The sequence below is a fragment of the Microcaecilia unicolor genome, chromosome 1 (genome assembly GCF_901765095.1).
Source record: "Microcaecilia unicolor chromosome 1, aMicUni1.1, whole genome shotgun sequence".
Classification (NCBI taxonomy): domain Eukaryota; kingdom Metazoa; phylum Chordata; class Amphibia; order Gymnophiona; family Siphonopidae; genus Microcaecilia; species Microcaecilia unicolor.
In genome coordinates, this window is record NC_044031.1 from 40,563,775 (window position 1) to 40,578,064 (window position 14,290).

The 14,290-nt window shown below is 43.4% G+C and overlaps 1 long non-coding RNA gene across 1 annotated transcript; it reads right to left on the reverse strand.

The window, feature by feature from the left end:
- Nucleotides 1-1,523: 1,523 nt before the first annotated feature.
- On the reverse strand, nt 1,524-13,878 carry LOC115465483. The gene is made up of 3 exons (XR_003941418.1): nt 13,758-13,878; nt 10,142-10,291; nt 1,524-2,720 (listed from the first exon to the last, which is right to left on the reverse strand). It is a non-coding gene; the product is annotated as an uncharacterized LOC115465483 (long non-coding RNA).
- Between the last annotated feature and the right edge of the window lie 412 nt (nt 13,879-14,290).

Below are 14,290 nucleotides of genomic sequence, written 5' to 3' on the forward strand. Positions count from 1 at the left end.
AGTTTACTCACTTAGATTCAGCTCTCTTCACCCATTCCTATATGAAGCTCAGATCCACATTTGGTTCAACCAATTTCTAATTAAAATTCTCCTACATTTTTGCCTTTGTCAATTCAAAAAAAAGTTATGGTTTTGCCATTAGTGGATTCAGTTTCAAGTCTTTAGAATGCTTGGCCATATTTGGTGAGCTTGTGAGTTTTAGTTCCACTATTAGTATCTAAGCACTTGGGATCTGGCTTGTAGATGCCATCAACTGCTGTTCAAGGCAACTGGAAGAAAAGGAGTAATGGAATTCAAGAAAGTCGTGCAAGTAGCATAGGAGTGTGTATGCAATGAAGCCATCAGCTAAGGATTTCACTCACAGGAATTACTATGGGTCTTATGCTTTGTTTCTATATGATCACAGGACACTGAAGTTGGTCAATTATGCATATGGGAGTAGATTTTGTATGCACCAGGGCATCTATGGTCAAGCTTTCAAGTGTACCTGGCAGGGGCGTAGCTAGACAACAGATTTTGGGTGGGCCTAGGCAAGAATGTGGTGGGCACCAAGTGTTCTCCCCCCCCAAAAAAAAACTCTCAGCTGGTGGGAAAATGCTTATTTTCACCTTGGCAGCAGGCATGCACTGAAAACTGAGCATGCGCAGGTGCCAGTGTGGTGGAGAGTAGCGTTTTCGTTACTATCAGGGGAAAATCTTCAGCTGGCGGAGCTTGGGATTCCCACCAGTTACCACTAAACGTGCTGTTGGGTGGGCCTGAGCCATAAATGGGTGGGCCTTGGCCCACCCAAGCCCACCTGTGGCTACGCCACTGGTACCTGGCATGTGAGCTTCAAGTTTCTTCCCCTCAAGATGGTAACTACTATGGAAATGATTCAAATTATAAAAAAAAAGTTTCAAAAAGTGATTCAAACTTAATCTGTTCCTACTATAAGGAGAGAAATCAGTGTTGTGTACTTCCATTAAGTTTAAATGGGGGGGGGGGGGGAGGGGAGAACATTGGCAAAGCGTGAAGTTATCATGGATTCATGCTCCAAGCTGTACTTGAAAAAATAGTGTTCCAGTTTCAAAGAGCCATGTCACATGTGCATCTCTGTACATCCCATTTTAGCTTTAGAGAGTATTCCACCATCTGATGTAGAGCCATTTTGTCCTTCAATCCACTTGTGTGCTGCAGCTGTTTAAAAGTCCTCTCCTTTGCCATGTCAGCTTTTGCTGGTGCCATTGCTGAAGTAATGACTTCCTGCTACATTTTATAATTTGGCGCTCATATGTAGGTGGTCACTAATGAATGCTTGTCCAAGCACAAGGTACTGGGGTGGTTTTGGGTGTTTTAAAATCCAAGGCAGTTCGGAATGTCTGAAGCCCATATTACACACACATTATACTCTAATTGGGTCTTGACATACAGGCTGCATACACCAATCTCAAGATTCTCACAGGCATATTAGAGCCACTCCAGTTCTGACTGAGTACAGGAATTAAGCCTTGGACTGCATCTTTTTAATACCAGGTTTTCATCTCTTGAAAACAAGCTGTGTTGCACCAATAAAAGGAACCATACAAGGCTTCAGTCTAGACAACTTGTTTTCGCCTGGAAAATAAAAGCATCTAATAAGCAATGTCACACCCGGTGATCAGCACCTATTTGTAAACCTGAATCTTGTGGGCATTAACTCATTGCACTGTGATTTAGCCTTGAATCCTGAGAGTTTGTTGTTGAGAACTTATTTCACCAACAACTACAACAAAATTCTGAACAGAAGACAATTTGTACATCCTCAAACCTCATGAAACGATGAGATGTGTAATACTATTAACGTTAATTCACATGGCAGATTTATTAAACTGTTCTATACTATCGCCCTTCTGTTGCCTTCACATAAGAATGTAAAATTTTAGCAACTTCTACTGCAATGAATAGCTTATAAGTTGTACGTATACAAGTTTGAGCAAGTTATGAAGGTCAGCTTTGTAGCAAACTCCAACTGATCAGCCAGCGCTAACTAAGCTGAAATGTTGACACACCGAAGTCATTTTCCAGTTGGGTACTTCACACTATTTCCTAGTGCAAGTTTAGTATATAGGAAAAATATAAAGGCAAATTTACAAGGTCCAAGTTTCCACATAAACCTTTTCAGCTTAGGAGGTAGCAACAGGGAGCTAGAAGACTAGTATGTGATTAACACCCAAGGGAACTGGTATTTTGGCACGTTGTGCCAGCCGAGTTCCTGTTGAGTGCTCGTGAGCAGATATTACCCTTATGTCTTGACTCATCTTTAAATGATCTTGACCCTTAATTGTCCAGACCTCTGAACTCAGAATTTTCCTCTTTTCTGGTCTTGCCTTTATCTGTACATTGTTAATGCATGTTGTCCTTGATAGCCTTCCTTCTAGTTGCCATATCCATCTCCACAAAGCAGCTGTTCTTGTGTTCCTAGCTTAGCTTCTGCAAACTTTCTCAGCACACATGGAAAGCAGCTCCCACAATAAGCATTTCTAGAGTTTTTTTTTTTTTTTTTTTTTTTTTTTTAAACAGGCCTCCTTTCAGTCTCCAAGCAGAAGTACAAAGTGTGATATGGGGGTTTGTGTGTAAATGGTCATCTTGTGGGATTTTTCTGTACTTCTTGGAGTTAAGACACCATCCTTTTAAGTTTGCCATCTGTTCTGGACAGTGAGAAGCGTTGCTGTTTTCCCCAAGTTCCAAGATTAAGCCATTACCTGTGAAATTGAAAATGTTAAAGCATTAAGTTACTCATAAAGTCCCGTGTTCCATTATGGAACATACCAGGAAGCACCATTAGGTGCTCACATGGCTATTTCCCCAAGTTTAAGTTACATAAAACTGCAGCATTCAGATTAAAATAGCCATATACAAGTTCTGATTATTTACCTATAAATTTTAAAGTGACCAGTGTGTACTTACCTACTCAGAAGTGGCCTTCATTGGTTTATGGGGAAGTGGGAAGCTCCTCTGAACTTGGCTATCATTAGTTGATTAGCACTGTTGAGTGATGGCCAACACAATGTTGTCACAGCTGAACTGGACTTGTACCTTCATGTTTTGCATAGGTCAAACAGCATTTTGTCATTTGATAATCAGTTTCCACACTGCTGTATGATCAATAAAAGCCAAACAACCTATTTCTCACACCCAATCGTGTTATCAAGCACAGAATGTGCACTAGTCATTCCAAGATTACATAGAGTAATAATTCAATTACATAGTTTCAAGCCCCGTATTCGGATAGATGCTGCTTGTCCCATGTTGCCTGTGACTTGACAGTTCCAAGTAGAACACTTTGTGCATCAAGTGACATCTTTCCACCTTTTACTAAAATAAATAGTTGTATAGTTAAGGCAAACATTTCAGTAAAGGTGGAAAGAAGTCACTTGGATGCACAAAGCCTAAGTGGTGATACATCAGAACTTAACATTGAAAGTGTAAAATGTGAGTAAACAGCACTAAAATAAGTTTCTATTCCCCCTTAAACCATGGCCAGAAAACAAAAAGCCATATGTAACTGATGCTAGCTATACACAGTGGCGTTCCTAGGGGGGGCTGACACCTGGGGCGGATCGCAGATGTGCCCCCCCTGGACCAGCGCGACACCCCCCTCCCCCGAGTGCTGTGCACCTGCCGGCTCTTCGTTTTCATGCTCCCTCTGCCCCGGAACAGGAAGCAACCTGTTCCGGGGCAAGGGGAGCATGAAAACAAAGAGCCGACAGGTGCGCGGCACCCCCCTAGCGGCGTGCACCCGGGGCAGACCGCCCCCACCTTGGTACGCCACTGGCTATACAACAATGCAAGTCAGTAGCTCAGGGGTGTATCTGAATTGCGGCGGTAGGGGGGCCAGAGTGAGGGGGCACATTATAGCCCCCCCCCCGACGCCGCCATTGCCGATCCCCCTCCCCCCAGCCGCTGCCATTGCCGATCCCACCCGCCATTGCTGTCGCCTACCTTCGCTGGCGGGGGACCCCAACCCCCGCCAGCCGAGGTCCGCATCCTCCTGCCGCTGCCGGTAAAAGAATTCCGTCAGCTGGCGGGGGACCCCCAACCCCCGCCAGCCAAGCCGAGGTCCTCATTTCTAAAGCTGGCGCCGAAAGTTTCTTCTGAGTCTGATGTCCTGCACGTACAACGTGCAGCGACGTCAGACTCAGAAGAAACTTTCGGCGCCAGCTTTAGAAATGAAAGGACCTCGGCTTGGCTGGCGGGGGTTGGGGGTCCCCCGCCAGCTGACGGAATTCTTTTACAGGCAGCGGCAGGAGGATGCGGACCTCGGCTGGCGGGGGTTGGGGTCCCCCGCCAGCGAAGGTAGGCGACAGCAACGGCGGGGGAGGGTTGGCAGCGGTAGGGGGGTCCAGGGTGAAATCTGCAGGGGCCCACGCAGATACGCCCCTGCAGTAGCTATCATTTATCTTGCTAACAAACTTTCATCAAAACTGGTTAGTGGTCACAATTTACATGCCATCAGCCGTTTGAGCAAGACTCCTTCCAAGTCTACCTAAATTACTGCCCATTTATGTGCTTTGTTAAAAAGCAAAAAAGCTACCTAACATTTAACGTGGAACATGTTTTCTGCCATAATCATTCTAGCACAGTTTTCTGCTATTCCTTTTGACTGTCCCACACAACTGCAGGTTCAAATGTGGAATAGCCTGAATGATTATTAACATACCAAATGTCGGGACTTCCGGTGACGTCATGAGCTCGAGTGCAGCTCGATACTGAAGCTCTGAGCCTAATCCCCTTAAATCACCGCTATCCACAATAAGAAGCAAAGCAAGGTACTTACTTTATATGGAAAAATTCCTAACAAGTTCGCCCACAAATATGGCACAAAAAACATTAAAAAAAGATAGAAGTAAAGCGAGTAGCGGCGACACTAAGACGCTGGAGGAAACCGCGCCAACAGGGCCTATATTTACGGAGGCTCAACTCCACCAACTGACACAAGCGACCGAGAGGGCCTGGGAACCCAAATGGATAAGTCTGAATAGCAAACTAGAGGCATATCAGACGACTCTGGACGGGTTTAGTATCCGGCTTGGAGATCTAGAGACGAGGGTCTCGGCAACGGAAGATGACTCGCGAGGATATGGCCCCGATATTGCAGAATTAAGGCAACAAGTGGTGGAGCAGCGCAACCTCCTAGATGAATATGAAAATAGAGCAAGAAGGAACAACATACGTATTATTGGACTGGATGAATCTGTCCCGGAGTGCAACCTTGAAACATGGTTGGAAACTTGGCTATCTAAAGAGCTGGCGCTCACGGACACGATGGGCCCAATGGTTATAGAAAGAGCACACCGCATGGGCAGAAAAATGGAGGATAGAAATAGACCACGTGCAGTCATAGTGAAGCTAATGAACTACCGCCATAAAAGAAAGATAATGCAAGGCTTCAAAATTAAACGGGATTCGCTACAATATAATAAGAGGAACATTTTGATATTCCAAGATTACTCTACTGCCGTCCAAGAAAAAAGAAAACAATACCATCCGCTCTGCTCAGAGCTGGCACAGAAAAAAAATCCGATTTCGCCTACAATACCCAGCTCAACTAAAAATATATATACAGGAGAAATGGCAGTCATTTCCCACGGCAACTGAAGCCAGAAAACATCTAACGGACAATAAAATCTTGGAAGCAGCTTGAATTAGCCTTCTTGCATAATAGAGATAATATGCAAACCACAGCAAGTATTACTGAATATGTGGATAGCAAGATTATTGTTTACTGTTTTAAATTTTGGGGAATTGGGAGCTTCAGGTGATCACCGAGGTCACAGGACATCCACCTGGAATATCCAGGTGGCTGTACAAAGGTTACATGTGTGGTTGGTAAGATAGGGGGAAGGGGGGGATAAGGGAAAAAGAACCTACTCTAAATATGGTAAATAAGGGACAAAAGATAGATCCTCTCAGAGACATTGATGTAATGGTAAAAAATGGAAATTTGTTGACCAAGATATATGCAAGGTCCCCTGCGGGCACAAATTTTATGGGTTATAAGCGTAAGGATATATGTATACCTATGCAACTATGCCACTTAGAGTTATAACATGGAATGTAGGGGGCATAACATCCCCTATAAAACGGAACAAAATACTTACAGCCCTCAGGCGACACCGGGCAGATATAGCCTGCATACAGGAAACACGATTAAATGATATAGAACATTCTAAATTGCAAAGATTGTGGGTTGGTGAATGCTATGCGGTAAATGCCCAGGGGCGGAGGGGAGGAATTGCGGTCCTAATTCGTAAAGGGTTGGCCTGTAAAGTAACAGTGGTAGAAAAAGGGAAACAAGGTCGATACATAATACTGCGAATATGGCTACAAGGGTTTGAATTCTACCTGATCGGGGTATATGGGCCTAACGAATATGACAAAGAATTCTACCGGACGTTGGGAAGTAAATGTCTCCAATACCAACAGGGTAAGATTTTAATACTCGGGGACCTTAACTTAATTCTAAACCCCAGAGAGGACACCACTAATCCGCAGTCAGCACACTACTCAGGACAGCGAGCAGGAGAACTACAAATGCTTCTGAAGACATTAGACCTGGTGGATGTGTGGAGAACACTACATCCTGGGGAACATGACTATACACATAGATCAAGGGCTCATGGAACACAATCGAGATTGGACTATATTCTCCTAGGCCGTACTATGTTCCACCAGGTGAGGGGGGCAACCATAGGACCGGAGGAGATCTCTGACCATACTCCGGTATGGATGGACTTAGAGTTACCAGGCGACAGGGTAAGAGGAATAGGGTGGAGATACCCGGCATATCTGGACGGGGACCCTCAATTCCAAAAATATCTACTGGACAAATGGGAAGACTACACATTTCACAATAAAGAACATGCAGAGACAGACCCAATCTTATTTTGGTCCGCACTAAAGGCGGTTCTTAGAGGGAATATTATTGCCTATTGTAGTGCCCAAAAGAAACGCCGAGCGGCGACAATACTACAATTGGAAAAACAACTTTCTAAAGCTAAACGTATACACATTTCAAGACCCTCCCAGGTCACATTGGAACATTTAAAGACCATACAGGTCACACTCAATACTCTGCTCCATGAAAAAGAACAAAGGTCAGCAGTGTATTATAAATATAAATTACACCGATTTGGGAACAAAACGGGACGTTTACTAAGTAAAGTAATAAAACACTGGGGGGGATCCCGGACGGTGGCGGCCCTGAAGGATGAGCATGGCAGACTCAGAGTAACACAAAATGAAATTGGGAGAATCTTTACTAAACATTTTACACAACTGTACTCAACAGAGAGCCAAGTAAATAAGCAGTTGATACAAGACTACTTAATACAGGCGGGTCTGCCAACAATAACACCTGAAGACCTAGCTATACTCAATGCTCCATTAACACTAATGGAACTCCAACAGGCTATAAAAAAATTAAAGAACCGAACGGCGCCAGGGCCAGACGGATACACTGGGGAATTTTATAAGATCCTACCCCTAGAAGGCCAAAAGACACTGCTGGAGTATTATGAAGAGGTGATTACCGCAGGAACATTTCCCAAATATGCTAATACAGCCTTAATTACCTTAATTCCTAAACCGAGGAAGTCGCTGACTAAAGCAGAAGATTACCGCCCTATATCCCTAATAAACGTTGATACCAAATTATTGGCAGGAATGTTGGCAGAACGCATGGCAAAATGCCTCCCTAACTTAATAAGCCCAGAGCAAGTTGGGTTTGTTAGAAATAGACAAGCCACACACAATGTCCGCCGGTTACTATTAGCTATAGCGTCATGTCAGGGGCAGGAAACACCGTCGGTAATAATGAGTGCAGACGCAGAAAAGGCGTTCGATAGGGTGGGATGGGAGTATCTCTTCCAGACCATGAGGACGATGGGGATTGAGGGCTGGTTCATGCAAGCAATCGAAACACTATATTGTAAACCGGGGGCGAGCATTATTGTCAATGGTATAAAAGAGACTGAATTCAAAATAATGAGGGGAACTAGACAGGGGTGCCCATTATCCCCTGCCCTTTTTGTGATATCATTGGAACCACTGTTACATATATTGAGAAACCAGGCAACTATCACGGGAGTGCAAATAGCAGGCCAAAATATAAAGGTACTAGCTTTTGCAGACGATCTAATGATGACCATAACAGACCCTCCTAGATCCATGGCCCTGTTGATACAGGAGATAGAACGTTTTGGACAAATCTCAGGATTCAAATTAAACTTGACCAAGACAGTAGCCCTTGAAATAGTAAAATATCCACCCAAGGGATGGACTGCTGAATTTCCCCTTACCTGGGAACTAAATTCTATTAAATATTTGGGAGTGCATGTACCGGCAGATCTCTCTCAGTTATACGATCTTAATGTAAATAACTTACTCACAGAGACTATACAGACACTGCGGGCCTGGGGCGCCCTTCCAGTGTCCCTATTGGGTAGGATTGCACTCTTTAACATGGTCATTGCCCCAAGATGGACATATATATTTCAAACTTTACCTTTGTACCTGAAAAAAAAAAAAGATGAGCGCACATTACACCGCCACACACAACGATTTCTCTGGCGGGGAAAGAAAGCAAGACTGTCGATCTCTATATTGACTATCCCGGTGGAATATGGGGGGCTGGGACTACTGAACATTCGCTTTTTGAGTATAGCTAATGGCATGAGACACATAAATGACTGGTTCAGGCAAACCAGTGATTACACTAATACAGCCCTGGAACTAGGTGTGTCCCCGGGGATGCATTTTGGTAACTATCTGCATGGCACTGGAGTGGAGGTTCCATATCCCCTGAAGCATTCTGGGATAATGACAGCTGCCAGGGCTGTCTGGGAATGGGTGTGTCGCCTTCACCATTTTTCACCCAGAGTGACACCATATTTGCCTATCTGTAACAACTATGCCTTTATACCTGGACAAATGTACACTGTATTCAAGAGGTGGGAAAAGAAAGGCATGGTATATCTTCTCCAGGTGGTGACTACCGAGGGCAGACTCAAATCATTTAATGAGCTGCAAAACAAATATGGCTTGCCTGCCAGTGATGAATTTTACTATAGACAGCTACGACACTATGTGTCATCTTTACCATGGACATCATTAACAGAAGATGTACAGGAAGAAATTTCCTCAGCTTATTCTTTGGACTCTCAACAAAAAGTACCCATGGCATATCATCATAGACATATACGAGATACGGCTTTGGAACTGGACTATACCAAACTAGCACACATCTGGACCCTGGATTTACAAATTACAATAACTGCACAGGTGTTACAAACTCATATATTGCAGATTCGGAAGACTACAAATGCAGCTGCACACTGGGAATTACAATATAAGGTGGCTCCGAGACTGCACGTTCCACCGAGAAGGGCATTCCACATGGGACTATCCCCCTGGGGCGAGTGCCCAAAATGTAGAGCACCAGGAGCTACAACGGGACACATGCTCTGGCATTGTAAACATACGCAAAGTTTTTGGCGGCAGATTGTGACCCAGGTAACCACTATGTGGGGACAAATGTGGCATTATGATGCCCAATTATTATTTGGACAACCAAAACTGGGGAAAAGACCTAAACGAGGATACACAGCATTTGTGATGCGAGCCACACTTGCAGGTAAACAGACCATACTGTCAGAATGGATATCCCATCAACCTCCCAAGGTGCAGCAGTGGAGGACACATATGATACATATAATGCGCATGGAACGTATGGCTATAAGGGACCTTGACTCTACAGAAGGAACACAATTTCAGCAACGTTGGAACCCGTTTTGGACTACCATGACAGCAGCAGCGAGAAGTCATATATTAAATCCCTGATAAGGTTTTGAAAACAAGAGGATGAAGGAGTAGGGAAGGGAGAAGGAGGATAGGGATGGGTGGGGGGGAGGAAGTTAAGGGAAGGGGGGGGGCAAAAATTAAAAACATTGTTTACCAAGTATGGTTTAATATGAACAATAGTAGAACTGGCAGAAATTATACAATGTATATTCTCCATGTGTTGTTTACTAATAAAAAAGATTTAAACATAACATACCAAATGTCAACTTACAACCAGTATTCACCATTGGTTCAAAACATGTTGGCAGATGAAGTGACTTACCTGGGGTTTGGAAAAGATAACCATTCAGGCTAAAGGTGCAACATGATGCAACTGCTCCTCTTAAGGTTGAGTGAAGATACGACAGATGTGTAGAAATGCTTCCCTTAAGGACATCACTGTAGTACCTTTAATCCTCAGCAGTAGTCAAGCCTATGTATGCATGTAAAATAGGTCTATAGATATATATGGTGCTTGAGTACTAAAGAACATTAGGATTAACATGCAAATAACCTATTTATTCAGCTTTTACATACCATTGGTTCCTACTTTAAGGGTACCCTGCAAACTAGAGAATTGCATGGTGACCAAAATCACCCTGCCCCCTCCAAAGAGAGCCAGACTAAGCAGTAAAAATACTAGTAAAAGTAAATAGTTTCTTCCATACTCTACATATGAAATTAAGATACACATTTACAAACATCCATGAGCATGTGCTTTTCCTCCTCTGCACCCGCTTCCTCCCATGAGTTCATCCATCCACTTCTGGGTGCCCTCCCTGAATGAGGCTCAATACATCCTGGTGGTCTAGTGGCCTCTTCAGGGCAGGAAAGATCCCCACTCTTCCCTGCCCACTACCACTTCAAGTGGTGACCTTACACTGTGCTTAGCTCAAGCCTTTGGCTCCTTGCCTCCTTGGCTGAATGATCTGCATGTGACGAGAGCACAATCCAGCCAATACAAGTATAGAAGAGATACTTGGCTACCCTAGTTGGAACAATTATGAAAAGGAGTCTTAGGCGCATTTACAGTGACAGCAACCACTTAACTGTCATGAGCCAGTAGGAACAGGGGAATCTACCTTATCTACTGTTAAAGTAGAGAAGTTGGGTGTTGTATATTTGCAGTAGAATAACCAGGAGTATCTACACCAATGCCTGGAACTTCAGAGGCTAAACTACAAACCACTTTACCACACCAAGTAATGTGGGGACCATTATTCAACTGGGACCAGGCTATTTAATAGCTTTAGCATCTAAGTGACAGTTTGACACTGTTGAGGGACAAAGGATATTCACATTCTCAAACAGGAAAAAGGTTTGAAGATAGAGACCTTTAATACCATCTCATTGCCTTTAATATTGAACTAGTTACTTGCCTTAAAAGTTCAAATCACCAGTTCTGGGAGTCGTCCAACTTAATGCAGTGTATCCCTTTACAGTCTCCAGGCATAAAGGATTAACCCTAATATTTAGGAGCTGAAGCACTTACCACAAGCGTGGTAAAGTAATGCTTAAAATTCTGACATGTACAAATATGGAATGCATGCTGTCGTGTCAGGTATCATTTCTAACATTCACAGAAAGGTACAGGGGATCCACACTGGTGCATTAAAAACCACTGCACAGAAACACTGATCAGTACAAAAGTATTCCCAAAACAAGTGCCATGAGATTACCCAAATGCAGTTAACACATTGGAATTTGGATTGGCTATAAAAAGATTGGAAGATATGTACACTGCTGACTGCTGAAAACACACGAATATAACATTTAAAATGCAGTATAAATGGTATAGCGGCACTCATTGGAGCCATGTGAATACCACTTGGAGCACAATCACATACCAGAAAACAAGAGAAAACTACATTTCAAAACGGTTCTATTCAACTTACATTAGTTTCATAATAGAGGTTACAAGCCTGATGCATGACCTATTAAGTCTAATGAAATCTCATACACGTTACCATCCAGTTTTAGCATTAGCACCATGTCAAACCAACCAAGTTGTGCTGGGAATGGACATTTGTTGTTAGAAGGTTATCAATAGAAATCAAACAAAATAAAACATGGAAAAGAAAATAAGATACCTTTTTATTGGACATAACTTAATACATTTCTTGATTAGCTTTCGAAGGTTGCCCTTCTTCCTCAGATCGGAAATAAGCAAATGTGCTGACAGTGTATATAAGTGAAAACATTCAAGCATTACTATGACAGTCTGACAGGGTGGGTAGGAAGTATGCATGGGGACATCAAAGCATATCATTGATATTCTAACAGGGTGGGTGTGGATAGGTGAGGGGAGGGTGATCAACAGAGACATACAGCTTTATGGTTTATAATGGGCTAGGAACCCCAGATCCTTGTTAAGTCCTTTCTGTTGGGTGTTAAAATATTCAATCATTCTGACTTCAAAGGTCTTACGTTCTTGTATGGTTTTAAAGTTACCTTTGAGGATTCTCACTGTGAAATCACTGGTACAGTGTCCTAGTCCTGTAAAATGTTGACCAACAGGCGTGGGAACCCTGCTGGCACCAGTATTGTTCATATGATGTCTATGTAAATTGAATCTTGTCTTAAGCATCTGGCCTGTTTCTCCAATATAGCATCCTTCGTTACATTTTTTACACTGAATGATATATACCACATTGGAAGATGAGCAAGTGAAAGATCCCTTTATGTTGAATATCTTTCCTTTGTGGATGACTTTGGAAGGAAACTCAGATACAGTTCCCATGTTAACAGGGGCCAACACGAGAATTATATCTAAGCAGATATCGTTTGGTTAGAACCTGTGTGCATCTCTGGGAAACAGGGAAAATATTGGTAATGGCCATTTTTTGTGTCATAGGTTAATACACAATTTAAGTTACATGTTTGAACTTCTGTAGCCCCCCCCCCCCAATACCAATGGCTGACTCGCAAAAGCCGGTTAATTTTTTTGGTATCTTGCGAGCCGGTTGTTCTGGGAATGACAGCTGGCTTGCCTCTCCTCCCCCAGCCCACAAGCTGCAGGGTCAGACTCCCAGCACCGGCTCACCTGCCCACCCTCAGCTCCCCGATAGCACAAAGCAACAGGCTCGGCTCCAGCTTTCCCTCAGTGTCCCACCTTCTTCCGATTTCCGCAAGGACACTGAAAGGGAAGGCTGGAGGCGAGATTGTTGCTTTCAGTGCTGCCACACGACTAGAGGTAAAATAAAATATTTAAAGGTAGGTAAGAAAGAGGAGAGACGGAACTTAAACGCCTTCCTCTTTCTATTTAGCGATAGCACATCACTCATTTAAGGCTTTTCACCTGGGAGTTACTATAGTTTTAAGCCATTTTAGCCACAGATTTAAAAAATAGGTTTTTAAGCACAGAAAATTCAGGCAAAAATATTTCTAAACCCAAGACTGCCCAGCTTCCTTTCTATTCTTTCACAAGAAAACAAGTGTAAGCGAATACCCATGTCTCTAGTAAAGGGACTCCTTACCTGCCCCTTCAGAAAGTTCAAGTCACTGAAGAAACAACAAAATAAAATCTTACAAAACCCAGAATTTTTTAAAACTAGAGTGCTGATCTTATAACATACTATGCAACCTGTATTTAATCTACCGACTGGCGAACGCCTTTACGGTATTCTAGTAATGTAACAACAACAGAGAACTAGAAATGGCCAGGAGAAAACTGTCCCAGTTACCTTCTGCTTCCACCTGTGCCAGGTTGCTTTTGTTTTTATTTTACGGTAGCTCTATGAGACGGCCCCAAAGAACAGCTTACCAAGGCTGTGGGTCGATAGGAACAAGGTGGACAGCACTAGAGAAATAAAGCCCCGAAAAATACATAACCCAATCAACAGAAAACCTGAGAGACAGCACAGGCTACAGATAGGCGTAAAACAAGTTCACACACTTACGTTTTTGTTTTTTAAAGGCGTCTTCTAACAGAGAAGTCTGGGGGCGCCGATGCAAAAGTTCCTTAGCTGTGTCTGGGAAGGAACCACTTGCACCTGTGTCTCGCGCCCCTCGGGGGCCGGCCGTTTTACCCGGACTCCACTCCACCCCACCCCCTCCCAACCACCTGTAATTTAGGTGGTTTCTCAGACAGCCGTTTTGTTTTTAAAGCTCGTGGCTCCACCTATCCGGGGCTGATTAGCCTGAGTGATTGCAGCTGCTTTCTTAAAGCCTTTGTAATCCCAAAACAAAACCTATGGGAGGGTTGCAGAACCTGAATAGTGCAAGTCTAATATTAAAGTATTTATTAGGATTTATTTACCGCCTTTTCGAAAGAATTAAAATAGAGGTCCAAAAAGAAAAAAAAAATGCCCATCTTAGGTCTCTTCATAGAAAAGCATTAACTATTAACTAGGAGGGGCCAAGTGGTTAGAGCTCCTGGTCTTGTAATTCAGAGGTGGCTGGTTCAAATCTGGCTGCTCCTCCTTGTGATCTT